The sequence below is a fragment of the Carettochelys insculpta genome, chromosome 1 (genome assembly GCF_033958435.1).
Source record: "Carettochelys insculpta isolate YL-2023 chromosome 1, ASM3395843v1, whole genome shotgun sequence".
In the NCBI taxonomy this organism is placed as follows: Eukaryota; Metazoa; Chordata; order Testudines; family Carettochelyidae; genus Carettochelys; species Carettochelys insculpta.
Window position 1 is genome coordinate 246,802,495 of NC_134137.1, and position 16,846 is coordinate 246,819,340.

Sequence of the window (16,846 nt, forward strand, 5' to 3'; positions counted from 1 at the left end):
GGGTTGCAGCACCTCCATGGATTGATGCCTCTATGCCCCCTGCACCAAGACCCCCCAACCACTGTATATAGCTCACTGTTTTTGCACCTTGTACAGTAAACTCTTTCATATTCAGCAGCCCTGGGACTGGGACGCTGCTGGATTTTAAATATGCCAGATAACAAAGTTCATCTCCCCACTGTACTAAGTGTCAGCTCCTGCTTAATCACCACCCTGGTACTTTGTTGGTGGGGACAGTGGGGAGCTGCTTGGAGGGCTTGGGTATGGCTGCACCACATGAGGAGCCATTGCCACCTGTGGGCACCGGGCAGGGAGCTGCTTTGGGGGCAGCTGCCACATGGCTGTTTGGGGAGACGCGATCACTCGGGGATGATGTTGCTCCTTGGGGAGCTGCAGGGGCTAAGAAAGCTGCCCTGAGGGCTGCTGCTGTGTGGTCACTCTGGAAGCTGCTCTGGGCATCTGCATTTGGTGGGAGAGTAGAGGAGCCACCAGCCCCACATGCACTCAGAGGCTGCTGGAGTAAGAAAGGGGTGCCTGGGGTGGGACAGAATGAGAGTTAATTCAGAATTCTGGTTGTGTGAACACCGGACACAACAGAGTTTACTGTAAATAGTTTTTTATTGTGATGTTTATTCTCAAACTGTTTCTTTGTTTGAGTAAAAAACTTATTTGACCACTAGCCTTGTGTCCTTCATTGTCAGGGAGAGGTAAGTGGGTGACAAGAGGGTCATGGGGGGCATGGTAGGGCTGTTGGCCAGAGGCCTCCACTGGGGGTACCCTAGGGAAGGTCATTGAGGGCTGCAGCAGGAGGTCTCCCTCAGGGCCCCCTGGATCCACAACCCATCCCTATGGGCTTGGCGGATGGAAGCTGCACCTGGCTGCTTGTAGCTGCAGCCAGCATCTGCCCCACACCTCAGGTAGAAGGCCTCCCGCTTCCCCTCCACTATGCCATGTAGAGCACAACAAGTGGCCACAACTTGGGGGACACTGTGCTTCCCTGTGTCCAGGTGGGCAAGGAGGCACCTAAAGTGTGCTCGAGGTGGCCAAAGGTGCACTCGGCCTGCATCCGTGCCCAGTTGAGTCAGGCATTCAACAATTCTTGGCTTGGGTCCAGCTGCCTGGTATAGGGCTTCATAAGTCAGAACATGAGTGGGTAAGCAGCATCCCCCACAATACACAGTGGCATGTGCACAGCCCAGACTGCCAGCTCCTGTCGGGGGACAAAGGTGACCTCTTCCATGCCCTGGCACAGGCCAGAGTGCGGAACACCCATGTGTTGTGTGCCCAGCCTGACCACCGGACATAGACATTGAGGAGCTGTCCATGGTGGTCAACCAGGGCCTGCAGCACGATGGAGGAATACCCCTCGTAGTTGATGTGGTTGGCCACACTGCAGCCTGGGGCACGGGTGGGGATGTGGGTCCCACTGATAGCCCCAAAGCAGCTTGGATATTCCAGGGAGACGAATCTGACCACAGCCACATCCACGTCTGCCAGATGGATGACCCTCCGCATCAGCATGGTGTTGATGGTTATCATGGCCTGCAAGGGGTGGGGACCAAACACACACCTCAGGGACTGGGGGAGGGAGCCTCTGGGCTCCAGTGGGGGTTCCCTGACTCCCCCCAAGTCCACTCCCTCCAAGCTCTCTGGGATTTCTCCACCACTCTGTGAGTCTGCATGAGTGAGGGATGGCACAGTCTCCTGGGGACAGGGCTTCCTCCCACAACCCCAGCCCTCGCACTCCAACCTCACTTCCCAAAAGGCCCCCCTTTAGCAGGATACCCCACTGCATGCAGCCTGAGAGTGCCTTACCTCCATGCGGAGGGCCCCAACAGTGGACTTCCCCACACCAAAGTGGTTTCCCAAGGAGCAGTAGTTGTCAGGGGTGGTGAGCATCTAGACAATAACTGTGACCCACTTCTCCACAGGGATGGGGGGGCTGCAGCTGGGTGTCTGGAGGGTGGGGGTGAAGGTCGAAGGTACCCTTCCGCATGGGGAAGTTCTGGAGATGCTGCTGGTTGTCCCACTGCTCCATGATGAGACAGTCCCACCAGTTGGACCTGGTGCTGTGCCTCCAGACCTGTCTGAACAGCTGGGGGGCAGAGCGCAGGTGGGCTCATGCAGCAGCAAGGGTGTGCTCCTCAAAGGTGCTGTCTGGGTCTTCGTCCTTGGGAAAGAGGAGGACAGCTGTGACGCAGTTCTGAAGAAGCTGACGCTCCTCTGAGTGCGGCCAGTGAAAGTCCTGGGAAAAGTTGCGTCTCTCTTAGCAAGCATGTGAATCCTGCTGTAGCATCTGTGCTGTCCCTCATGGAGGTAGGCAACTCTCAACATGGGCAGGGAATGGGCATTGGTGAGGCAGGTGGGCTTTAAGGGTGTACCTCACCAGGGCTCTTGGAAAGTCTTGCCAGCCACGTGGCCCTGTCTGAAGGTGCTGAGGGGCCAGCTCCGTCGAGAGAGTGGCTGGGCTGTCTGGCTTCTCTCTGTCGACATGACAGAGTGATCTTCTTTGCTGTCTGGCTATGATCTGTCGACAGAAGTTTTGTTGGAAGATATCTTCCGACAGTAACGTCTGTTGTTGACACATCACTCTAGTGTACACATAGCCTCTGGTACGAAAGGCAGAGTGGAGGGAAGGGGAAGCAACCCCCCACAATAGCATCCCTGAAACCAAACCATGCAAAACTTGACATTTTTATCCTACCAAAGCTGTTGTCAGTCTTTTGAAGTCATCCCGCCATCTCAAACACAGCTGATTAGAGAAGAAGGAAATAGACTTCCTGCAACTGGAAACTCTGCAACTTTCCCCCCTGTTGTAATGTTGTTAATATCTTCCATAATTCTCATCACAGCACAACTCCTAGCCTCTCACTGCAGCCAGTAACAGAATTCAGGCCCAGAGAGAACCTAAACCAGACATAAGAGAAAACTGTTCAAAATATTTTGTTCTCTATTTAAATGAAAGTGCTGGGAATTCTCTGCAGATCCCTTTATTTATGTACATGATGAGTAGCTTTTTTAAATCAGAGAATTTGAAGTAAAAGGTATTTTAATCTATCCAGTTTCTCTTTCATTTTTCAGTAATGTTAGGGTGTAAGTCAGTAAGTATTTTATCTCATCTTGACATGATAACATCTGTCTATTTGTGTCTTTGCTCCTAAAGATCAAAGGAGAACCTACTTACTTGAAAATTCTATTGACTACAAGAAAGGGGGGAAAAGCCTTCCTATGAAAAGATGAGACAATGGAACAGCAAAGCATTACAAATCATTCTGTGTTTAGCTTAAATAAGCTTTGTCTTTAACACACCAGTCAACATTTGATTGGAGAGGTGGTATTGAATGTGTGGCATCTGGATGCCTTTCTTTGCTAGCCTGGGATCCTGACATATTGGCTAGTTTCCCTGGGTTTTAAAAGAGAAAACTGTGAAACCAGAAATTTCATCATGTGTGAGCATATTGACTGCCCCGTAATTCATCAGCAGTATGCACCCGCTCCAAAAAAAGGTGATTTTAACTTGGGTTATCTAACCCAAGTAAGCTAAATCAGCTTACTGTAATGAAGATTCAGCATCTTGCAGCACTGAGTTAAAATCTATGGGGAACCTTGGGGTTGAATTCCAGCTATTAGCTAACCCAGTTAAAAAAGCTAAGATGCAAGATCTTCACTGCTATCTTAGCTCACATTAAGAACGTGCCACTTTTTCAGTGAAGATATACTTGGAGGTGGCAATTTTAATGCACAGAGCAGTCCTCAAATGCCTTGAAGCAGTGGAGTTATTTAGAGCAGTCGAACATGGACTGCATCTGACCCAACAACCTGCTGGATGTGACCCATGGAGCCTTAGCTGGCCCCCTGCCTGCCCCATTCCTGCGTGGTGCTCAGAAAAGCAGGCTCTGAGGTGTTGTGAATGCTGCAAGCCTGGGAGAGAGGGGAGATGCTTCTTACACTGCCCCAGCCCCCAGCAAAATCTTGCAGCTCCCACCGGCCAGTTTACAACCAATAGGAGCTGCCTGCTTGCAGGACAGGCAGCATGTGAAATATCCCTTCCTGACTCAGGCCGCGTCTACACGTGCACGCTAGTTCGAAGTAGCGGTGCCAACTTTGAAATAGCTCCCGTCACGGCTACACGTGTTGGGCGCTATTTCGAAGTTCAAATCAACATTAGGTGGCGAAACGTCGAAGTCGCTAACCCCATGAGGGGATGGGAATAGCGCCCTACTTCGAAGTTGAACGTCGAAGTAGGGCACGTGTAGACGATCCGCGTCCCGCAACATCAAAATAGTGGGGTCCACCATGGTGGCCATCAGCTGAGGGGTTGAGAGACGCTCTCTCTCGAGCCCCTGCGGGGCTCTATGGTCACCGTGTGCAGCAGCCCTTAGCCCAAGGCTTCTGTCTGCTGCTGCTGCTGCTGCAGCTGGGGATCCATGCTGCATGCACAGGGTCTGCAACCAGTTGTCGGCTCTGTGGATCTTGTGTTGTTTAGTGCAACTGTGTCTGGGAGGGGCCCTTTAAGGGAGCGGCTTGCTGTTGAGTCCGCCCTGTGACCCTGTCTGCAGCTGTTCCTGGCACCCTTATTTCGATGTGTGCTACTTTGGCGTGTAGACGTTCCCTCTCAGCGCCTATTTCGATGTGGTGCTGCCCAACGTCGAAGTTGAACATCGACGTTGCCAGCCCTGGAGGACGGGTAGACGTTATTCATCGAAATAGCCTATTTCGATGTCACTACATCGAAATAAGATATTTCGATGTAGCATTCATGTGTAGACGTAGCCTCAGAGTGTTCAGTTCATATCAGTACACATGGCACCTGCAGCAGCTCTGAACACGTGCCTGGAAGACAGGGACCCTGACTAAGGAACAAGCTGAGCTGCTGGCCAGGAGCCACCCAGGTAAGTGTCTCATGGCCAGAACCTGCCTCTGGCTCCCAGTCCCTCCCTCCCCCTAACTGTCTGCCCCTCTTCCTGTACCCCTTCCCCACATAACCCCAATCATCTGCCCCTCATATCCTGTCCAAGACCCTGAGCCCCCTCCTTCATCCCTCCTGCAGGTCAGAATCCCCTCCTGCACCTGGACCCCCTCCTGGACCCCAGGTCACAACCCTCTACTTCACCCAAAGTCCCTCCCAGATCCTACACCCTCCATAGATCCCAATCTCTGACCCCAAGCTCCCTTATTTACCCAATATCCATCAGAGACCCCACACCTCTATTAACATCGTGGAAGAGTGCGGCCCTAGACCATGTACCAAATTCTTGGGGTTGCCTCCCATCAAAAAGTGTTACCCACCCCTGCAGTAGAAAGCTGTTGGTAAATTCAGTGCAGACTTGATGGAGGATGCCCCTGAGCTTCATGATTATTTGCTAGACAGCAAAGGAATGTGGCAATTCAGGCACAATCAGTTCAATTCTAGGTTCTAGATGGAGTTTACTCTAGTGATTGCACAATCAGTTGCTCCAGTTCAGCCCCTTGTTGGCCCACACTCCTTGCTCTACTATTATTCCGCCCACCCAGTTCCTGCCACTCCACTGTCCTTATCTTTCCCTGTATATTCTGACTCAGTCTTTGCCTCACATCCTGCAGCTCTTCCCCCTTACTCTCATCTCCCCTTTATTTCTCACACCTCTGCAACTGCGGCTAATGGCTTTAGCTGGCTCATGCCAGCTACCTAGACCCTGACAGGGGAGCGCTGCGTGCACAGAAAAGACAGGGTGTCTATATCTCAATTAAAAAAAAAGTGACAACTGGGCAGTGGATCTGAGAGCCCCAGTCAAATTAGTTGGATCCACATTAAGGAGCTAAAAATGGCAGTGCACATAAGTTCTCTGCTCTCCGTTCCTGGACCCAGTATCCCAGTAGCTTCTGGTAGTAGGGGAGAGTAATTTCAGGGAAGTCCTGCCCAGTATCTGCAGACCTAGGGTGAAATGTGCTCAGTACAGATGGAATCTTCAGACACTTAAACTCTCAGGCTCTGACTAGTGGCTACTGATAATGTGCAAATGAAGAGTTAGAAGCTTATAGCTTGAGCAAAAAAAATGGGAGATTTTGTTTTTTACAGGGACAGCAAACGACAAGCCCGGACACCAGGGCAATCTCTCCCCCTACTAGCATCAAATTTCAATTCCCCACTGCTTCAAAGCTTTGCAAGAAAAGAAACAGTTGTGAGAATTCTCAGCAACATTTTCCCCAATCTTGTTCTTGGAAATAGCTGAAGCATTTTTGCTGAAAGATCTCCAGATAGTCAGGCTGAGGCAGATGCACAGCATTAACAATATCAGCCTGCCTGGTTTGTTTGGCAAAATTCATAAGGTCCTTTATTTTCACTTGGTACTGAATTTCTCTGAAAATCTGCAGGTTTTGAAAAAGCAGGTATTCAGATTTTCCCAATTTTAAGCCATATTTTGCAAGTGCCAGTACTCCCTGGACCCCTCATCTCTTTACAGAACCCTGGCTGGTCTGCACAGTGTTCCAGCACAGAGGGGGACAATTGCTGATTGGTGGTGATGAGGAATTAAAGAGGCACAACCTAAATGGCAGAGGGTATCATTTAAGAGAAGAATTGCAGAAAAAGAAAAGAGGGTGGTGGGGAGGGAGGTTCAGAGCTGAGCTGAGTGGTTTGAGGAAACTTTGTAAGGGTCTAGATGCCCTACCACGCATATACCCAGCACACACACAAGGGGGCCTCAGGGGAAAGGCCCTGTGTTTTCATGTATTAGATATAAAAACAAACACAAAACCGTGGGGAACCCCACCTCCTTTCCGTCCAACAACCATTCCCCCTACTAATACCCAAGCAGAGAGAAAGACTAATAAGGGAAAAGCAACTGGAGGACTGCATGGGGTAGAAGGCTCGCAAAGAGGAGGGATCACTCAGTGGTTTGAGCATTGGCCTGCTAAGCCCACGGTTGTGAGCTCAATCTCTGAGTAGGGCAAATAGATGTCAGGGATGGTGCTTGGTCCTGCCAAGAGGGCAGGGGACTGGACCAGATGACCTCCCAGCGTCCCTTCTAGTTCTAGGAGATGCATATTTCCAATTATATCTTGAGCCCCTAGTCTGCTACTTCCTGAGAATTCTGGGCAGCTGTCTCCAGTGTGTTATATTTTTTTTACTACTTTCACCACTTTTTTTGTTACATATGATACCAAAAATTCTAAAGCAATTTTAAACAAAAATATCCCAGAATGAAAGGTCTTAGTTTCAAACTGAAATAAATAATTATAAGGCATTGATCCCTAATAATATCAGACACATTGACTGTGGTAGTCTTATTCCTGTGGAGAAGCACATTACTTCACATGTCTTCCCATCGATTCTAACAGGCTTCACAGTACATATCATACAGTGTAAATAACAGTATCACAGTTTGGTCCAGAGTAAGTTCCTGCCTGTGCAAGCTTGAGTCTCCTTATTTACAGGAAAATTACATGTGCAAAATTTCCACAACATCATGTGCTTCTGCAGATTTTGCACCTGAATGTTTTTTCCCATCACAAATTGCATCTTCTGAAGGAAGGCTGAGAATGTACGTCCATGACATATACCCTATTTTAAGGTTACTGTGAAAACATGAGCCGTCCTTATACAACCATTGCTTCCTGAGTTGCTGCAGGTGTACTCTCACATTAATTTACCTATCTTGGGCTGTAATGAGTTGATTTTAACAGCCCAGGGGAAAGTAGAAGTCAATACATACTAACGAAACAGAATGTCCTCCTTTAATGAGACTTCAGGAAAGGAGTAATTACAGTAACCAGTTCACAAAGTCTTAATGTCAGGATCCTGGTTCAGCTCCCAAACCTAAAGTTTGCAGAAACAAAGCCCTTCGTTAGATGGGCTCCTAGGACCTCAGCAGAAACAGTTAATGCACCTACTTGGCTTCTGTTTCTCCCTCTGCAACTTCTTCCTCTTATGTATAAAACCCATAACTGGGGTAAGGCATTAATTATACCCCACACTGTCCCAGGTGTAAGCTTCAGTCTGACCCTTAAAAGGGCAGTACCTGCTTTCAGTTAGGTATTATGTGTGTCTATAATTTACACATATAGGCTGTGGCCACACTAGTCCCTCCTTTTGGAGGGATTATGGGGTAATATGGCACTTGGGAATATGCTAATGAGGCACTGCCATGAATATGCCTGTGTTCCCATCTGTGCCTTTCAAAACGACCCCTGATTTCAAAAGACCCTTCTTCCCATTTGGTTTTGGGCCATGGGGTTCTGAGACCAGCAGGGGCTCTGCAAAGGGATGCAGGGTCCAGATAGTGCTGGCCACAGCCATAGAATTCTTCCATATACCCCAAATGGCTTTTCAGACAGTAGTCAATAAAACAAATCAGCCATCTGCATTGTAAAATAAAAATTATGCATTTTGTATTTACATTAAACAGAACACAATATAACTCTTATTTTATTTGATTTTTTCACACATCAAGTAATTTTGGGTAGAGCTGGTCAGGAATTTTCCAGCACATTCTATTGCCTGCTTTGAAAATTGAAATGCGTTATTTCATGTCCAGTTAACCAAAATCACAACATTCTAGATTAGAGAGACAAAGTGGGTGAGGTACAATCTTTTATTGGATTAACTTCTATTGGTGAGAAAGAGAAGTTTTCAAGCCACACAGAGCTCTTCTTTTGGTGTGGGAAAGGCCTCAGAGCTCTGTGTGCATTGAAAACTTGCCTGAAGAAAGAAATGTCTTGTGCAAATTTCTCATAATTTTGTTTGCATTTCACTTGTTCCTGTGTGGATTGTAGTATATATTTGATAGGGATTTGATTTTGTTTTTAATTTGGGGAGTTAGTATTTTAACCTACAAATATTTTTTCTGAATAGTAATCAGTTGGAAAAAAATGTCATGAGATCCAGAATATTGCATGTCTGCAGGCAGTAATACATCTTTTTTCATATAAAAACCAAAACTGTGAAACAATTAGCTGAACAAAATCAAGAGAAGGTTTTTTTAAGTGATGGTCTGTTGTTCAGACAGGAAAGATAGGTTTATGCCATTTTACTCTGTGGTTAAGTTGAGCAGCAAGTCGCTTCTGATTCTTAAATGCTACACGTGAACTACAATAAAAGGAGGAAACTAAATGCTGATGGAAATGTTTCTTGGGGCATTCAGCCTGGCACATGTATGTATGTACTTAACTGCACAGATGTGCAACTGTTCCTTTGCTAAAGTTATTGAAAAGTAAGTCTGCACTGATGAATGTGAATATAGCCAAATTTTCAAAGTAGTTTCAATCTGGTATCCTGTGTATGTCTATAAATCATTTATCTATGTAGATATATGCAAATCATCATGCATAGTAAATGATAATATCCATCTCTATTTGTTATTAATATCAAGCCACATAATTCAGATCAGAGCTTGGCGAGTTTGGACCTAGGTTTTTGGTTTAGGCTATTTACTGAATTTGGTGCCATCTAGAAAATGCATATCTGGATTATGAACCTACAAAGTTTTAGGAGTATGCCAATAAAATGATTTGTTTGAGCACACCACTAAGTATTATGCAAACAAACAAAAATATTCAGAAATACTTCACCTCCTTGAAAAGAATGAATTAAGTCAAATGATCTAAGACCCCCTGAACCCTTGCTTGTTTCCAATAGGCCTTAATTATAAATGGGGTTTTTGCTGTGACTTAATCAGATTTATGATAAGCAGATTTAGCAAAATCAAAGGTCTAATCAGTGAATCAGAATCTGTCATGGTCTGTAATTGGCAGCTCAACCAAATGATTACAAAAGGGGAACAAGAATGAAATTGATGCTCTGCTTAGTGGAATGTATTTGCATTCTAAAAACTGGTGGAATATAGTCAGGCTGACCATCTGGCAATGCCTATTTTCATAAGACACTTTTTATTTTGTATTTCTTGTCCATATTATTTTTTCTCCCAGTGAAACTGTCAGGTGTAAGATCCTCAACTGTGCCTGTTTAATACTTCTGATGGCCTACTGAGCCGCTCAGGCTACCCTGACGGACTGACTTTGCTCAGGAAGCCAGTTTTAAAACCTAGAAGCAGCAGTAGCTCATTGGCTGATAAGTGCATATATATACCTGTGGATTCTATCTTCTTGTATTCCTCTTCAAGCCCTCCTCCTGGTTTGTTCCTCCACTTCATCAGCCCAGATTCTGCCCTCCACCCAGCCTTGTTCCCATCCTGCTTCTGCCTCAGAACCTGCCTTACGCCTGCCTTCCCTGACTCCTATTAATCTAGTTCTCATCTCCTCTCTGCCTGAGACTCTCCGTCTGTTTCTGACCCTTAGCTGTGATACCTGCTCTGAGGCTATATCTAGATTACAGCAATTTGATGACAGAAGCTTTTGTTGGAAGATACCTTCTGACAAAACTTCTGTCAACAGAGAGAGGCCAAACTGCCAAGCGGCTCACAAGAGTGATCCACTCTGTCGACAGAGAATGGCTGCACTGCCTGGCTGCTCTATTAGCAAAACAGCCAACCAGAAGCACAGGGCTGCCTGGTGTCCCGGAAGTCTTGTCAGTCGATAGAGGACCCCCCAGAACGTCCAGATTGGCTTTCTGTCGACAGAGGCATTCTACTTCATGGGCATCAGGATAAGGCTGTTGACAAATGTGCTGTGTTCTGTTAACTTAGTGCCGACAGAGCGCCTGGGGGACCTTGACATTCCCCGGGTTTTATTGACAAAACCCTCTAGTGTAGACATAGCCTGACTGTCTGCAACAATGGTGGGCAACCTGTGGCCTACCTGTCACGTGCTGCTCCTCAGAGTTTCACATGTGGCCTGTGCATCCCCTTTCTGGACCCTCCCCTAACACCTCTGGCATACTGAGGGCCCCACACTTACCTGCTGCTCCGCTTTCTGCACAGCTCTTCCAGAGTGCCATGAATCAACTGATTTGCGTCCTTGCCCTCTCCTCCCCTTCCGTCCCGGAGTCTGAACACCAGGAATCAACCAATTTGCAGAATTCAAGTTCTGAGAGGGATGGGGAGGACTGAGGATGGAAGGCTGGCTCCTGGTGCTGGGGGTGGGGAGAGGGAGGAGCGGGGGCAGCATATGCTTGAGAGTGGAGGTGGGGAAGAGTCTGGGCAGGGATTTAATGAATGGAAACCTCAATGCTGAACTACAAAGCATCTGCCCCTCCCCTACTCCTCATCTAAGAAAGCCTGTGGAGGACAGACTCAACCAGAAGTCAAACAGATTATGACGTATTGTAAAGTAAGTTTAAGTGTTTCTCTTATTATTTGAAGCTGAGGACAATTCTATTAATATATCAATGATTAAAGCATTTCTATTTGTTTTGAAATATCTGGCATGTTTGGGCACATGGTTAGGGAACATGACCCATTTCAATCTTGCACCCGCTGAGATGAAGGAGGGCCACTCATGCAGCCCACTCACTAGCCTTGGTTGACCATCCCTGGCCTACATCCTGGTTTGCTGACAGAAACTAGCTCATGCCAAACATCCAGCACCCTGTACACAAGTAGTAAAGACGTATAACCTGTGAGAAATAATTTACGCTCCCGTACTGATTCAGGTCCATTCAGAGACCCAAGCTAGAGTACCTGAATCAATTTTTTATGTAGTTGCACAGATTTAAAATGTAGTTCCTGGCTTTCCTTAAATGTTAAAGTCATGTTGGCATTCAGTGTTTTTCAAGAATGCAGTAAATGTCACTGCATGCATAATATAGTCTGGATGTTCAAAACGAAATTACTACTGTTAAAAATCTAGGCAGGAATAAAGAACTTTTTAAACTGAATTCATCTACATTAGTGTTCAGTATGTCCCTTAGGCATGTTACATCTGACTCCCTGTAAGATCTTTCAGAGGAAGACTTTCTCTGTCATGAGAGTTGTAGCATAGCGCCATCTTGTGGATGTGGCAAGTATCTAACAGGAAGTACAGAAGAAGGCGGAAGAAGACTAGGGAGATAATATAGGTGAAATTCTGGCCTCATTGAAGTGAATGGCAAAAATCCCTTTAATTTCAATAGGGTCACACAACAGGTGAAATAAAAACATTGCATCAGTGATGGTGCTTTAAGAACCATTATGTTTCTGCCAGATGGTTTCTCTTTCTTTGGAGTTGATGAGGCATTATGGTCTTTTCTTGCTCCCTCATTAGTAATACTGAAAATGCTCCTAACTATGGGGTTACATCTATGCTGTGACTCTCGTATTTTACCTGTGTGATGTGACTGACGGAAACAAATGTTTACCCAATGTTGCAATTCCGTTAAATCCACTTGACACACCACAAAAAAAAAAAGAAAAAAAAAGCCCTTGAGAAACCACTTAATACCCCTAAATTAAGATCTGAGTAAATCAGATAGACTGAGGAAAGGCAAATCAATATCGTGCCATTTTTCAGCATTGCTGTGGGTTTTCACTTCTATATTCTCTAGTTATTTGTGTAACCTCTTTCTTCCTTCACATTAGTACAAAGGCGTGGGGGTGGGGGTGGGAGGAAGGAATGTACTAGTCGCCTTTGTACATGTAAAGCTGAATGCTGCCTGCCCACAATCTTTTGTTTGAAAAAACTAACGTGTTGCACCACCTGCACACAAATCAAGCTCTTATATATGCTACGTGGTATTATAGATTTGCTCGTGTAAACCAGTGGTGAATGTGTGCTACTAGGTCCTCTCTGTGCCAATGCACAGTTATGTGGATGAACAGTTACAGCTGTCAGCAAAAGAGATGTAGTAGCTTGGGCTTTGTCTCTGGAGATCCCTGATTCAGTCCCTGGTATGTCTGTCAAGAGGGCAGATGTCACACTAGCAAGCACCAATACGGTCATATTTTCTGCAGGGTTATCTGCTGGTGTACACAGAGGATGCGTCTACACTTGCATTCCTCTTTCGAAATAGGTATGCAGATGAGGTAAATCGAAAATGCAAATGCAACATAGTTTTGCATATTTGGCACCTCATTTGTGTATTCTAATTTTGAAAGAAGAAAGCCAGTGTAGACACTGCTCTTTTGAAAGTAAACCCCATCTTCAAAAGAATCTTTCTTCCCATTAAATTTATGCCACATTTGCATTTTTGATTTACTTCATTTGCATACCTCTTTTGAAAGAGGAATGCAAGTGTAGATGCACCCAGAGTGTAAGGACCATGTCTTCTGCCATAGTTGTATGAATGACATGCAGTATAAAGGTGGGTCTACACAAGCCCCTTCCTTTCAGTGTTAATGAGCGGGTTCGAAAGATGCTATTGAGGTGCTGCAATGAATATGTAGCTCCTCATTAGCATGATGGCAGCTGCAGCAATTCAAAAGTGCGGCTTTTCGAATCGCTCACCGCCCGTGGAGACAGGACCTTCCCAAAGGATCCCCCTCCAGTTTTCGAAAGCGCCTTCTTCCTAACACCAGATATTCATTGCAGCGCCTCACTAGTATCTTTCGAACCTGCTCATTAACATGCCCCTTTCGAAAGGAAGGCACTTATGTAGACACAGGGTAATTGTATGGCATCTGAAACGTTTACTTGAACAACATAAAATGGTTAAATTTTCTTTTCATATCTAAAAATGGGGGGAGTGTTAATTCCATCTTTTTCTTCTGCATACAAATGATTATGATCAAAGATGGGGGAATATCCTGGCATCTCCTACAGGGAAATATACATACTATTCCACTGTGATCGTAACCAACCAAGCAAAGTCTTCAGCCTGAATGGTTAGATGCCTTCTTTCTGGATTTTTGAGATGAGGGATCTAATAATTGGGAAATCGGATCAGATCCCCTAGGAAATGTCACATGGCACATTTTCATGTGTATCTGTCATCAGATGGGCGAATAGACTTTTAAAAATGCGAACTTGAAACATTGAAATGATATGCTTTTGCATATTATGTAGTAGCCCCTCAGATTGCTTTTCATTATTGGAATGAAATGTTTAAAATGTATTTTTTTTCTAAAACAGTATTCATATTTACTGCAGAGGAAATATAATCCAGGAACACGTTAACCCAACCTTTATTTTGTCAACTGACAGGGAAGAAACAATTGTACGTGAACTGCTCAAAACAGTAGAGTAATTCTGGTCACGAGAAAAATCTGTTGTAACATTTTCTTGCACTCCGCAATTTCAGCCTGTTTTCTGTGGGTCAGCTGATTCTCCTATAAGTCAGCAAAGAAGTAGTGATCTGACATTGTATGGATAGAAACACTTACACAGAGAAGTTGTGATTTGCTGACAGCTCACACAACAAGAACCAGCTCCATATCCCGTTGAAATACAGACTCATGTTAATATCAGTGGCCTTTGGAGAAGGCTTCTATTTGATGTCAGAGCTAAGAATATGCGTTGGGAGTAAAGTTGGGTGAAATTTTTAAATCTCAAACTCCAGTTCCCCAAAAATGCAGATTCAGCTCAACTGAAACATTTCTACAATCCACATTGAATTCACTCAGTTGTTTCAGAAGTAGGTGTAGTACTCCAGCTGAGGCTTCAGCAGAGGTGAGTAGAGCATTACCTCCTATATCTGCCCAGGATATTTACCTTTTTCACAACATCATCATATTGGGTTTGTGAGCCACTATTAATTACCCCAAGATCCTTTTAAATTGTATTATTGCCTAGCCAGTTATTCCACACTTTGTAGTTGTGCCATTTGATTTTCTTTCTTCCGAAGTGTCATATGTAACACTTGGGTTTATCGAATTTCCTTGTGTTAACAAATTGGAGCATTGGTTTGAAAGCAAGGTCATTTTGAATTCTCAGCCTGTCTTCCCAGGCTGGTGTCAGTCACAAATTTTGTAAGCATACTCTCCACCCCACTATCCAAGTCATTAATTAAAATATTGAGTACTGCAGGCTTCAGGATAAAGTCATAAAGGGGCCTGGCTAGAGATGACCCCCTAATTTGACAGTGAGACATTGATAATTATTCTTGGAGTATAGTCTTTCAACCAGTTTTGTACACACTTTATAGTATTTTCATCTAGATCACAGCTTCCTGGTTTATGCATGAGAATGTCAAATGGAATTGTGTAAAAAGCCTTAGGCCACATTTACACTGCTGGGAAGATCCATGCTGCTGTGGTTGATCTTTCAGAGTTCGATTTAGCATGCTTGGTACGGAGGCACTAAATTGAATTTACAGGCTGCCGACATCAGTGCTGGTACTCCTGCTCCTTGTTAGGAGCCTGAATTAAGGTATGTCGATTCCAGCCACCTAATTATACGTAAGTTACCTATCTATTTCCTTTTAGAGGGAAAAACAATAAATGATAAAAATGCAAAAGTAAACGTGGAATCAGTTAATAGCAGGTCTAAATCTTACAATTAGAGTAATTAATGAGGCTGGAATTGCGTACCTTAATTCAACCTTCCACTGTAGTGTAGACCTGGCTTTTCTAAAATCGAGATATATTACATCTACTGCCTCTACTTATCCACTAGGCCTGTAACCACGTCAAAGAACGAAATTAGCTTAGTTTAGCATGATTTTTTCTTGACAAATCTATGCTGTCTATTCATTATACACTTGTATCCTCTAGGCATTTTCAAATTGTTTAGTAATTTGTTTCAGTATCTTTTCAGGTATCAAAGGTAGATGGACTGGTTATAGTTCCTGGAGTCTACTTTGTTTCCCTCTTTTAAGTCCTGCAGGACATCAACTTTCCTCCATGTGTTCTCAAATATAACTAGCTAAAACATGCTTGGAACAGTTAACAATTCCTTAAGTACCCCAGGATAAATTTAATTAGGCCCTGCTGACTTGAATACTTATATCTAGTTATTCTTTAACCCTTTCTCTCATTATTTGGATAGTAACAGAAAGGTAGCCCTGTTAGTCTGTACTCCAGCAACACAAAGCAGCAGAAATGTAGCACTTTAAAGACTAACAAAATTATTTATTTGGTGACGAGCTTTTGTGGGACAGACCCACTTCTTCAGATCAATTTCATTTCCAATGCAGACTGACACATATAGGTACAGAGAACCAAAAAGAAAAAAAAAGCAATAAAAAGCGACAAATCAAATAGGCTAGAAGGACGGGGTGAGAGATAGGGGGATGTTAATTGTCCTGTCTGAGATAATTACGACCATCAAAGGAAGGGAAGCAGTCCTTGTAATGCGTGAGGTACTTGATGTCTCTGTTCATACCACGTATTAATATGTTGAATTTGAATATGTACTGTAACTCAGAAATCTCATGCTTTGAACTGTCATTAAATTCTCTAGCTTGCTATACACAAATGCTCAGGTCTTTAACAGAAAGGCCCACTCCATTGAAGTGTTCACTGACTGGCTTATGTGTTTTGATTTTCTTGATGGCTGTTCTGTGTCCATTTATTCTTTGGGGAAGGGTTTGCCCAGTCTGTCCAATGTACATAGTGTCAGGGCATTGTCTGGGTTTGAATTCCTTCTCCTCTGTTGTTACATTTGTGTTAAGTATCCAGTCACAATTTACCTTTTTAGTAGAAAAGACAAGAAGCAGGAAAAGTGAAGTGAAAATAAAGAGCTCAGCTTCCTTGATGTTGTCTATTAGTTCTTCACCCACACCTCACAGAGGACCTACACAGTTTTGTTTTTCTCTTGATCCTAATGTATTTTAGAATATTTTCTTATTCCCTTTTCTCTACCTTTCTAGGTGTAACTCATTCGTGCTTTAGCCTTTCTGATTTTGTTCCCACACACTTAATGCTATTCATTGGTACTCAGCCTTAACAAATGTGTCTGTATTTCCTAATGAGGGTACCTGAATATTTTCTATTATAAAAAGATAATACAAACAGAAGCAGGACATCTACCTGCCTTTTAAAAGGAAAAAAAAATATTGAAATGCAAAGGTAAATTTGGAATTGGTTGACAGCCAGTCTGGATCCTGCAATCAGATTGA